Genomic DNA, 10,515 nt, shown 5'->3' on the forward strand with positions numbered 1-10,515 from the left:
TTGGGAAAAAAAGGTTTAAGCAACTCATGAAATTGATAAATGTGGTGGATTAAAGAAGACAATCATGGACAAATGTCATATTCTCATACTACATTCCTACTAGTTGGGAAGGATCAGGAGAAAAAGAAATTTCAAAGGATATAAATCAAGCGTAAACGAAATTCCATAGGTCAAAAGAGAAAATAAGGAGAAGAACACTTGAAGATTGGAAGTTTGTGGTTGAAGGCTTTTATCCAAGATGGAGGAGAGAAGTCAAGGGTAGAGTGCTTCGTAGGAGCTCCCCAACCCTTTCCTTGTTGCCTTAAACGAACTTGAGAGGAGCAAAGAGTGAAAGGAATGAGAGCAAGAATGACCTCTTAACATAACCACGGCCGTGACCGGTGGGCCCTGAATCCTGCATACCCGATGGTATGGGATTTTGGGTCTAGGATACCCCAAAATTGGGCATTTCGTTTCCCATGCTTAGTAGACCCCAAAATTGCATGAATTATAAGCGGTTCACACTAGGAATTTGGGTGCATTGTCATGTGTGGTGATTATATAGTAGCGGTTAATGTTGTGGATGCGTACTATGATGATGGAATGTAGTGTGATAATGTGACCTATGGCATGATGTGCATTTGATTTTGTGCATACACGTGATAATTATGGTGCCTAACTTTGATGTAATTCAGGTACAAGACATCATAGTACGCACTAGATCCGGAGGTAATGTACGAGGAGCCCCTCATGGTCCCCGCCCTGTCAGACAACCACCAAATCCTCGAGGGCCTCGATCGGTGGGACGATCACCGCACCCACGACCTCGGGTGAGCCCTAGGCAGGAAGAGAATTTAGAGGACCTACCTATGAATGAAATCCTGGATCCTCCCCCCATTATCACTCCAAACGATGTTGCGGCTCTTATCCAATAGTCGCAGCAAGCATTCCAGCAGTAGCTACTCTAAAAATAGCAAACTTTCATGAATGTGGTGCATCAACAATTGAACCCTATGCAGCCAGGTCAGCATCCCCGTGGGCTGACTTTTCCACAAGATCTACCAGTTGTGCCAGGTGCCAGAGCTCAACTGAGGGGTACATCTCATAGGGCACCACCCCTAGATGCATTGGGGGGGTACACCTCCTAGGGTACCACCACTAGACCCACTAGGGGTCCACCTACCGTGGTGACACCACGGTTTTTTCCGTTCGGCACTCCTCCATATATGATGGCTCCACCATATCCATTCTATCCACTGTAGCCGCCCTACTTCCAGCCGGCAACTACTATAGCAAAGGTGATTGAATCTTTTAAGAAGCACTTGCCACCTATCTTCACTAAAGTGAGATGAAGAAAATATTTGAAGTTGTGGAATGCATAGAGGCTCAGAAACTTATCTATACTAGCTTACAATTGAAGAATAAAGTAAACTCATGGTGGAGAGCTTCCAAGCTCACCTTGACGGCAACCCATGTGGAACCAACTTGGGAACAATTCAAGGAGTTATTTTTATCAAATTACTATCCCAATAGCTTCAGAGACTGCAAAGAAGCAGAGTTCATGGCATTGACTCAGGGAAACAAGTTTGTCCTTGAGTACAAAAAATAATTCGAGGATTTATTTTATTTTGCTCCTCCACACATGAAAGTAGCTGAGGAGAAAGCTAGGAGATTTTTAAAGGGATTGAAGGTGTCTATCGGTTCGGTATTAGGGGATATGGATATGACAGATTATGCCCAAATTGTGCAGAAGGCTAAGACCATGGAGGACAAGCAAAAGGGAGAGTCTTCCAATACACCGGGGCTCTAAAAGAGGTCATACCCATATGTGGATTCGGGTAACCCGAATAAGAGTTTTCGTGGACCATATAATTATGGTTCATCGTATTAGCAGCAGTGCAGGTTATGGGTTATATGGCCCAATCAACTGGTGGATCGGGTGCCACATCTTTCCGCCCAAATACTAGTACTATGCCTACAGCCTTGAGGCCGCCTCGTCCTATAACTGCACTAGGTCAGATACTTAGAGCCCCAGTACCAATGCAAGCATCTCAAAACTGTTGTTATGTTTGTCATGCAGTTAGACACTTTGCCAATGATTGCCTATACAAATCAACCATTTTATAGAATCAGCCCCTTGTTTATAGACCCGCATTGGCTCTTGGGGGCCAACCTCAAGGAAGGATGTATGCATTATAAGCCAAGGAGGTTAAAGCCAACCATGATGTGGTAGGTATACCAGCTTATGTATTATTTGACTCTGGAGCATCGCATTCATTTGTATCTAAAAGGTTTACTAGGAAGATTGATATGTCACCCAAGGTTCTAGAGGGCAAGTTGATTGTTATTACACCTACAGGTAAAGTAGCACAATTAAATGAAGTGTATGGACCATGCTCAGTAGAAATTGGTGGGAAGAAGCTGGATGCCCAACTTATCAAATTCAACATACAAAATTTTGATGTCATACTGGGCATGGACTGGTTGTCAACTCACCGAGCAAACATGATGTGCACCAAGAAACAAATTAAGGTGGTGAGTGATGAAAGAGAGGAGCTATTGTATCAAGCAAATAAGGCAAAGTGACCTAGAGAGGTTCTCATCTCTGCCCTGCAGGTGGTGAAATTACTGGAAGGCAGATGTCAGGTCTACCTAGCGTTAGTACAAAATGTGGAAGCGAAGGTCACATCATTATAGGAATTGAAAGTAGTTAGGGAGTTTCCCGATGTCTTTCCGAATGATCTAACCCGGCTGCTGCCTGAAAGAGAATTTGAGTTTGCTATTGATTTGGTTCCTAGAGCGGCCCTAGTGTCTAAAGCTTACGCGTTGATGAACTATTTGATCAAATACAAGGTGCTAAGGTATTCTCAAAGATTGATCTTAGATCAAGATAAAATGCAGCAACATACCTAAGACAACCTTTGGGACCCGGTATGATCACTATGAGTTCTTAGTGTTGTCTTTCGGGTTAACCAATGCACCAATTGCTTTTATGAATCTAATGAACTAAGTATTTCATGATGCTCTTGATAAGTGGGTCATTGTTTTTATTAATGAGATTTTGATCTACTCGAAGAGTGAAGAGGAGCATGCGTTACACTTGAGGATGGTACTTCAAAGGTTGAGAGAACAACAATTATACACAAAATTCAGAAAGTGTGAGTTTCGGCTCAGGAAAATTGGATCCGTAGGACATATAGTGTCTGAGAATGGAATTGAAGTAGACCCGAGTAAAATGAAATCAGTATTGGAGTGGGAACCACCCAAGACTGCATCAGAGATTAGAAGCTTCTTGGGGTTAGCGGGCTACTACCGGTGCTTCATCGAAAACTTCTCTCGAATCGCTGCTCCAATGACCAATTTGACGAAAAAGAACATGAAGTTTCAATGGTCTAGGGAGTGAGAATAGGATTGAAGAGTCGATTGGTGTCAGCCCCAGTATTGACAATTCCAGAAAGCACCGGTGGAATGACGGTCTACACTGATGCTTTCAAGATTGGGTTGTTTTGTGTTGTCATGCAACATGGTAAGGTGGTGGCATATGCATCTAGGAAACTGAAGGAGTATTAGAAGAACTACCCCACCCATGATTTGGAGCTGGTGGCAATCATCTTTGCCTTGAAGATCTGGCACCATTATTTGTACAGGGAGAAGTGCGAGATATTCAGTGATCACAAAAGTCTCAAGTACTTCTTCACCCAAAGAGATTTGAACATGAGGCATAGGAGATGGCTGCAGCTTATGAAAGATTATGACTATGACATCCAGTACCACCCAGGTAAAGTTAACATGGTGGCGGATGCATTGAGTCAGAAATCTTAGGCTGTATCACTTGCATGCTTGGCCACCAACCTACAACTTAAGCAAGAAGCAATATTGATGGATGAAGTCCTTTTATCTAAGGGAGCAACCTTGGAGCTTGATCATTAGTCGGATAGTATTAAGCAGCTAACTCTATCTCTGGCGGCTTTGTAGGTACAACCATCTATCTAGCAGGAGGTAATCATGAAATAATCCTTGGATCCTGAGTTGCAGAAGATCAGAATTAGGATTCAAGAGAAAATGGTGGATGATCTTGAATTCACAATAGCCAGTGATGGAGCAGTATTGTTTAGAGGCAGGTTGTCTGTGCCCAATGACTTGGAGATATAGGACAAGATAGTAAAGGAAGCACACAGCTCAGAGTATATACTTCACCTTGGAAGCACCAAGATGTACAAGGATCTTAAACAAAGTTACTGGTGGCCAGGGATGAAGATTACTGTGGCCCTATATGTGGTGCAGTGTCTCACATGTCAGAAGGTCAAGGCAGAGTGGCATTGACCATATAGCACTCTTCAGCCCCTCCCGGTATTGGAGTGGAAGTGGGATATGATTACTATGGACGTCATTACTAGACTACCTCATACACCTAAAGGGATGGATGGAATCTAGGTGATAGTTGACAGGCTTACCATGACCGCTCATTTCCTTCCAATTAAGACTACCTATTCCATGGACAAGTTGGCAAAACTTTACATGGATAATGTAGTTCACTTGCATGGGGTGCCGGTGAGTATTGTATCAGATAGAGACCCAAGATTCACATCCAAATTCTGGAAGATCCTCCAGCATGCCATGGGAACACAGGTGAACCTAAGTACTGCTTTCCACCCACAGACTCACGAGCATTCTGATGAGCACATTTATGTGTGAAATCTAGTGTAGTAAAACATGCATTTTACATATTTAGAATGGAGCTACCTTGGGTTTTACTCTCTTTTTGCAGGTTTTATATTTTCAAGGCCTTAACGACTATCGGGCGCTATATCTCCAATTTTACACATAAAGAGGTCCTATTTCTTTTCATGGTTGCGAAGAGGACAAAATTCTGAGCAAGATGGACATATTCAATTAAAAGTACACATTCGTTTGGTCACCCGTACAAGTGATTATTCTTTTCAGACCAGAAAAAGAATAATGGATCAGAACTGAACCAAGATGCAGAACCAGCCCATCTGCAGTTGTCCCAAAGGTATAAGGAATATTCCAAATACCAACAAGGATCGATGGACCACATCCTTAAGTGATTGAAGATTCATTTTTGGTAATAACAACTACCTAGCGTAGTTGGTGAGTTGTGGTGTGTAAAATCCCTTGCTTATTAGGAGGTCTCAAGTTCGAACCTCTTAGCTACCATTTTGTTGAGGTTTTTTTTAGAAGATTTTCTCTCTCCTACTCATCACTTAAAGGAGGTCGGCCAAGATAGTTGTATGCAAGTTTGAAGAAGAGAGAAAAAATAAAGAGAAAAAATAGGAAAGAAGAGAAAAAGAAAAGAAAAGACAAGGGCATGGATGGAATTTTCCATTAAAATAGAATATTGTCCAAATCCAAGCAAGAAAAATCGGCCGTTTTCTCTCTTCTCTCTCCTCCACTTCATCAACAAGATAATTTTTTTTTTTTTTTTAGAAGCTGAAATCTTTAGCTTCCCTCCCCCATTCTCTATATAATAGAATTAACACAAGGGTAGGAGGCACTTCATTCTTCTTTTAGGGTTTTTTTTTTTTTTTTTTAAGTTTCTCTATCTCTTTCTCTAGTTTTCTCTTTCTCTTTCTCTAGTTCTAAGTTTATGCTTTAAACACTTTTGTAAGTTCTTTTTATTCAATTAATGCAAGCACTTCTATTTTTGATTCAATCTTTTATGTTTATGATTTATGCAATTGAGTTATAATTTTTAAAGTTATAGTTCTAGGCTTAGATCTAGGTGACAAGATCACGAGCCATGGAGCATCTCTTTTTTTTTTTAAGATTTGTTTTCTTCAGGCCTAGAAATTTCAGATTTGATTCATTCCAGATCTGATTTTTAGGGTTGGAAGTATCTCAAATCGCTCAAGCTTTCAAGTTCAAGCATTGATTCAAGTAGGTAGACTTCTTCAATAGTCTTCTCTTCCCCCTTTCATTCCCTCTTTTGACTACCCTTTATTTCTTAATTTAGGATTTTAATTTCAGTTGTTATATTTTTTCTTTCCCTTTCCCCCAAGATTCATGGCTAGTGTATATGTTGGCTTTGCCCCTCCTAGCCATGGAACCATTATTTTATTGTTTTTATTTTAATTGCCTCTCTTTCCCTAAAGCCAAGTAGAGTAACCCTTGTAAGAGTGACTCTCTGGTCAAGTAGGGAAGCTTTTATTATGATGAATCTCTTGGGCTAAGTAGAAAAACCTACTTGTGAGTCTCTCTCTAGCGTTATTCCCTTTCTTTTACTTTATTTTTATTTCAGCATTTTTTTCCTTTATTGTTTTTTTAATTGCATGGGTTGTTTATTTTTAGTTATTTATTTATTTAATTTTAATTGCATAGCTTGCATCTTTAAATTCTTAGATGACGAATGGTTAGGACGTTATTTTAGATACATATGTTTAGGATGGTAATTAGAATTAGATCACAATCATTAATCGGTCACTTTCGCATTATTAAAAGAAGCAAAAAAAATAAAGTGGCTACTCTCCCTGTGTTCGACCCGTAGCTATACTAATCCGTACACTTGCAGTTACATTTTAAAATCTCAAACAAGTTTTTGGCGCCGTTGCCGGGGAGATAGTTCCATGTTATTTTTCGCTTTCTTTTGGTAAATCGGAGTGCTTTATTTACTTTGTTTTGTTTTTCCTTTTCTTTTATTAAATTCTTGAGAAGAACAACTTGCAATAATAGTTGTATTAGTGGAGGTCGCCATGCCTCACAGTATGATAAAGACAGGTTTTACCCTGTAGCAGTACCTCCAGAATTGACATGAGCAACCTCGGATCTCTCCCGATAAGCTCCCAAAAAGCCAAAAAAAATAAAAAAAAACTCAAAAAAATATTAAAAAAATAGTTTTGCTATCTATTCTTTTGTGCTCATCTTACTCTAGTTGTGGGTAGTTTTCTGTTGCATGAGTGTTAGGTGGGTACGTAATACTAAGAATCGGTTAGAAAGAAGAGATCCAACAAGTAGTGACCCTATACATTTGCTCTCTTTAAAACCCTTCAATATGGGAGACCAACAGCAAAACCCTCCACCTAAATCTTTGAAAGATAGGTTCTAGCCCGCTAGAATAACCCAACCTTCCTGCATAGTTCTACCACAAGCCCAGGGTAATAATTTTGAACTCAAATCTTAATACATCACTATGTTGCCCCACTTCCATGGGTTGACCTCTGAGGATGCATACCTATTTCTAATGGAATTTGAAGAGGTATGTGTTCTAATTAAGATCCAACAGCTTTCTGATGATGCTGTTAGGCTTAGGTTTATCACTTTTGTATTGAAAGACCAAGCTAAGAAGTGGTTGTATGAGTTACCCACAAATTCCATAACCTCATGGGAATAGTTCACAGTTGTCTTCCTTAAGAAGTTTTTCCCAACTCATAAGACCAATAAGCGTAGAAGTGATATCCTTCAGTTTAGGCAAAATCCTAGTGAGTCCTTTTCCAAACTTATGGAGAGATTCAAGGATCTACTCCAAGAATGCCCTCACCATGGCCTAGACTTATTGCATTTATGTCAAATAATTTATGAGGGTATTGATTACCCAACTAAACAAATGATAGAGTCTATGTGCCTTGAGGGATTCACATCCTTTACAGATGAAGGAAAGGCATGGGAATTCTTACTTGACTTAGCTGACAAAACGTATGAGTGGGAATGAAAAAACCATAGGAGGAAAAGAATATTTTGTGGATGGGATAGTAGCCAAGGAAGCCCATTTGGATAGCCTAATCAAGAGGATTGAGGCTATTGTTCCTAAAGAGCCATCATCAGTCAATTTGGTTAAGATTCGTGCTTGGTTCCAGTCCCCTGGACATGTCATAGAAGAATGCCCCAACACCTTTGGGGGCACTTCTAATGATAGTGTTAATGCCTTATACCAAAATAATCCATATAGTAACACCTACAATATAGGATGGAGAAATCACCCAAATTTCTCTTGGAATCAGGGCAACCAAGCAGGGCCTTCCAATTTTCATAATCAAAGTCAACCAGGACCCCAAAGGCCTCCCTTTGCATAACAATATTTTTCCCAAAATACTTTTCTTAGGTTAAATGTAGGACCTCAAGCTAGTTTTCCTAGGGCCCCTCTCCTATCATCTTATCAACAACCCCCTGGGTTTACCAACACTGGAGAGGCAAGTAGAATAAGTGACTTGAAAAAAAATATGGCCCTCCTCATGACAAGCCATCAAAATCTTACGAGAGAACTCGCCCAAGTTGTCTTAATTATGCGTGAGAGGGAGAAAGGAACTTTACCCTGTCAACCAGAGCCTAACCCTAAGCATCATCAGCCTGTTAGTTCACAAACACCAACTAATGCACCACTGAATATAGTACATGGTCAGACCCAACAAAGGCCCTCTAACCAATGTAATGTTGTTTATGCCCTTAGGAGTGGTAAAGAGTACCAACAGAGCGTTCCTAAATTTTCCCCATCTATTACTCCTGTTAACTCTCCTTCAGTTGAGGTCACAAGTGTGCCTCTTGTTCTAGGTTCGTCTAATGAACCTAAAGATTCTTTTGAAATTAAAGATGATTTGGTTGAGGAAACCAAAAATGATTCTTCTGAAAAGGCCAAATCCCTAAAAGTCCTTATGTTCCTCTTGTCCCATTTCCTAATCGCTTGGTAAACAAAAAGAAGATTGCTTCCATGGATAAAATTTTAGAAGTCTTCAAAAAGGTAGAAGTGAACATCCCTCTTTTGGATGCCATATCCCTGATCCCCGCCTATGCAAAGGTACTGAAAGATTTGTGTACTCACAACTGTATCACTAGTGTGCCTAAAAAAACGTTCTTAGCAGGTAACATTAGTTCCATAATTACTCAGCCTATAGCAGCCAAGTACAAGGATCCAGGGAGCCCTACCATATCTTGTGTCATAGGCAACACCTACATTGAGCTTGCCTTACTTGACCTTGGCGCAAGTGTGAATCTTTTACCTTACCATGTGTACAAGTAACTAGGATTGGGAGAATTAAAAGCCACTGGAGCTACTCTTCAGTTGGCAAATAGGTCTGTTAAGACTCCTAAAGGGATGGTTGAGGATGTCTTACTAAAGGTGGGGGAATTTATTTTCCCTGTTGATTTTATTGTGTTAGATACCAAGCCCTTCTCAACCAAGGATGATGTCCCAATAATTCTAGGAAGATCATTCTTGGCTACCAGTAATGTATTAACCAACTGCCGGAATGGTTTCCTAAGGTTATCTTTTGGTAACCAAACTGTTGAGTTTAACATGTTTAGGATAGGCAAGCAACCACATATGGAAGAAGAGATCAATATGCTTGAGGATTTTTTGGATTTTTCTGATGATTTAGTTACCAATTTTGATATTGATTTTTATTTATAATTTCAAGAGTGTATGGATGAATTGGATGATGATAGTGAACATTTCTTTTCTGAAGTCTTAAGTCTTCACACACCTATGGAGCCCTTAGGACTCCTTTCCAATTCCATTCCCAAACCTTCCATAGTTGAGCCCCCTAAACTAGATCTTAGGGAGTTGTCATCTAATTTGAGGTATGCTTTCCTAGGGCCTGACCAGACTCTTCCTATAATAATTTCTTTAAACTTGACTTCTAGGCAGGAAGAGGAGTTACTTAAAGTGTTAAAACATAATAAGGAAGCCCTAGGTTAGACCATAGCTGATATCAAGGGTATAAGTCCTTCTATTGTGCAACATCATATACATCTTATGGAGGATTCCAAACCATCCACGGAACCCCAAAGAAGAGCTAATCTAGTGATGATAGAGGCTATTAAGAAAGAGATCCTAAAGTGCTTGGATCATGGAATAATTTATCCTATTTTTGATAGCCAATGGGTAAGACCAGTTCACATAGTGCCTAAGAAGTCTGGGGTGACTGTAGTTCCTAATGCCAATAATGAACTAATTCCAACCCATGTCCAATTTGGGTCGAGAGTGTGCATAGACTATATGAAACTTAATGTGGCAACCTGGAAGGACCACTTCCTATTGCCATTCATTGACCAGATGTTAGAGAGGTTAGCTGGACATGAATACTATTGTTTTCTTGATGGATATTCCTGTTATAACTAGATCCCAATTGCTTTAGAGGACCAACATAAGACCACTTTTACATGCCCATATGGAACATTTGCTTACAGATATATGCTCTTTGGGCTTTGCAATGCCCCTACTACGTTCCAACGATGCATGATGAGCATCTTTTCTGACATGGTCAAAAAATTCTTAGAAGTATTTGTGGATGGCTTTTCAATTCATGGGAATTCCTATTCTGAATGTCTTCATCATCATTCTCTAATTTTAAAAAGGTGCATATCTAAGAATTTGGTTTTGAATTGGGAGAAATTCCATTTCGTGGTTAAATCTGGTATTGTTTTAGGCCATGTAATATCCAAGGAGGGAATTAGAGTAGATAGAGCCAAAGTGAATTTAATTGATAATTTACCACCTCCTTAATCTGTTAAGGACGTCCGGTCTTTTCTAGGGCATTCAGGCTTCTACAGAAGGTTTATTAAGTACTTTATTCAGTTAGCCCGACC

At 39.9% G+C, this 10,515-nt stretch overlaps 1 non-coding gene across 1 annotated transcript; it reads right to left on the reverse strand.

Annotated features, from left to right (window-relative positions):
* Positions 1 to 7,375: 7,375 nt before the first annotated feature.
* On the reverse strand, positions 7,376 to 7,482 carry LOC122060274. Its single transcript, XR_006134303.1, has one exon. It is a non-coding gene; the product is annotated as a small nucleolar RNA R71 (small nucleolar RNA).
* Positions 7,483 to 10,515: the final 3,033 nt, after the last annotated feature.

The sequence above is a fragment of the Macadamia integrifolia genome, chromosome 13 (genome assembly GCF_013358625.1).
Source record: "Macadamia integrifolia cultivar HAES 741 chromosome 13, SCU_Mint_v3, whole genome shotgun sequence".
NCBI classification, from domain to species: Eukaryota; Viridiplantae; Streptophyta; class Magnoliopsida; order Proteales; family Proteaceae; genus Macadamia; species Macadamia integrifolia.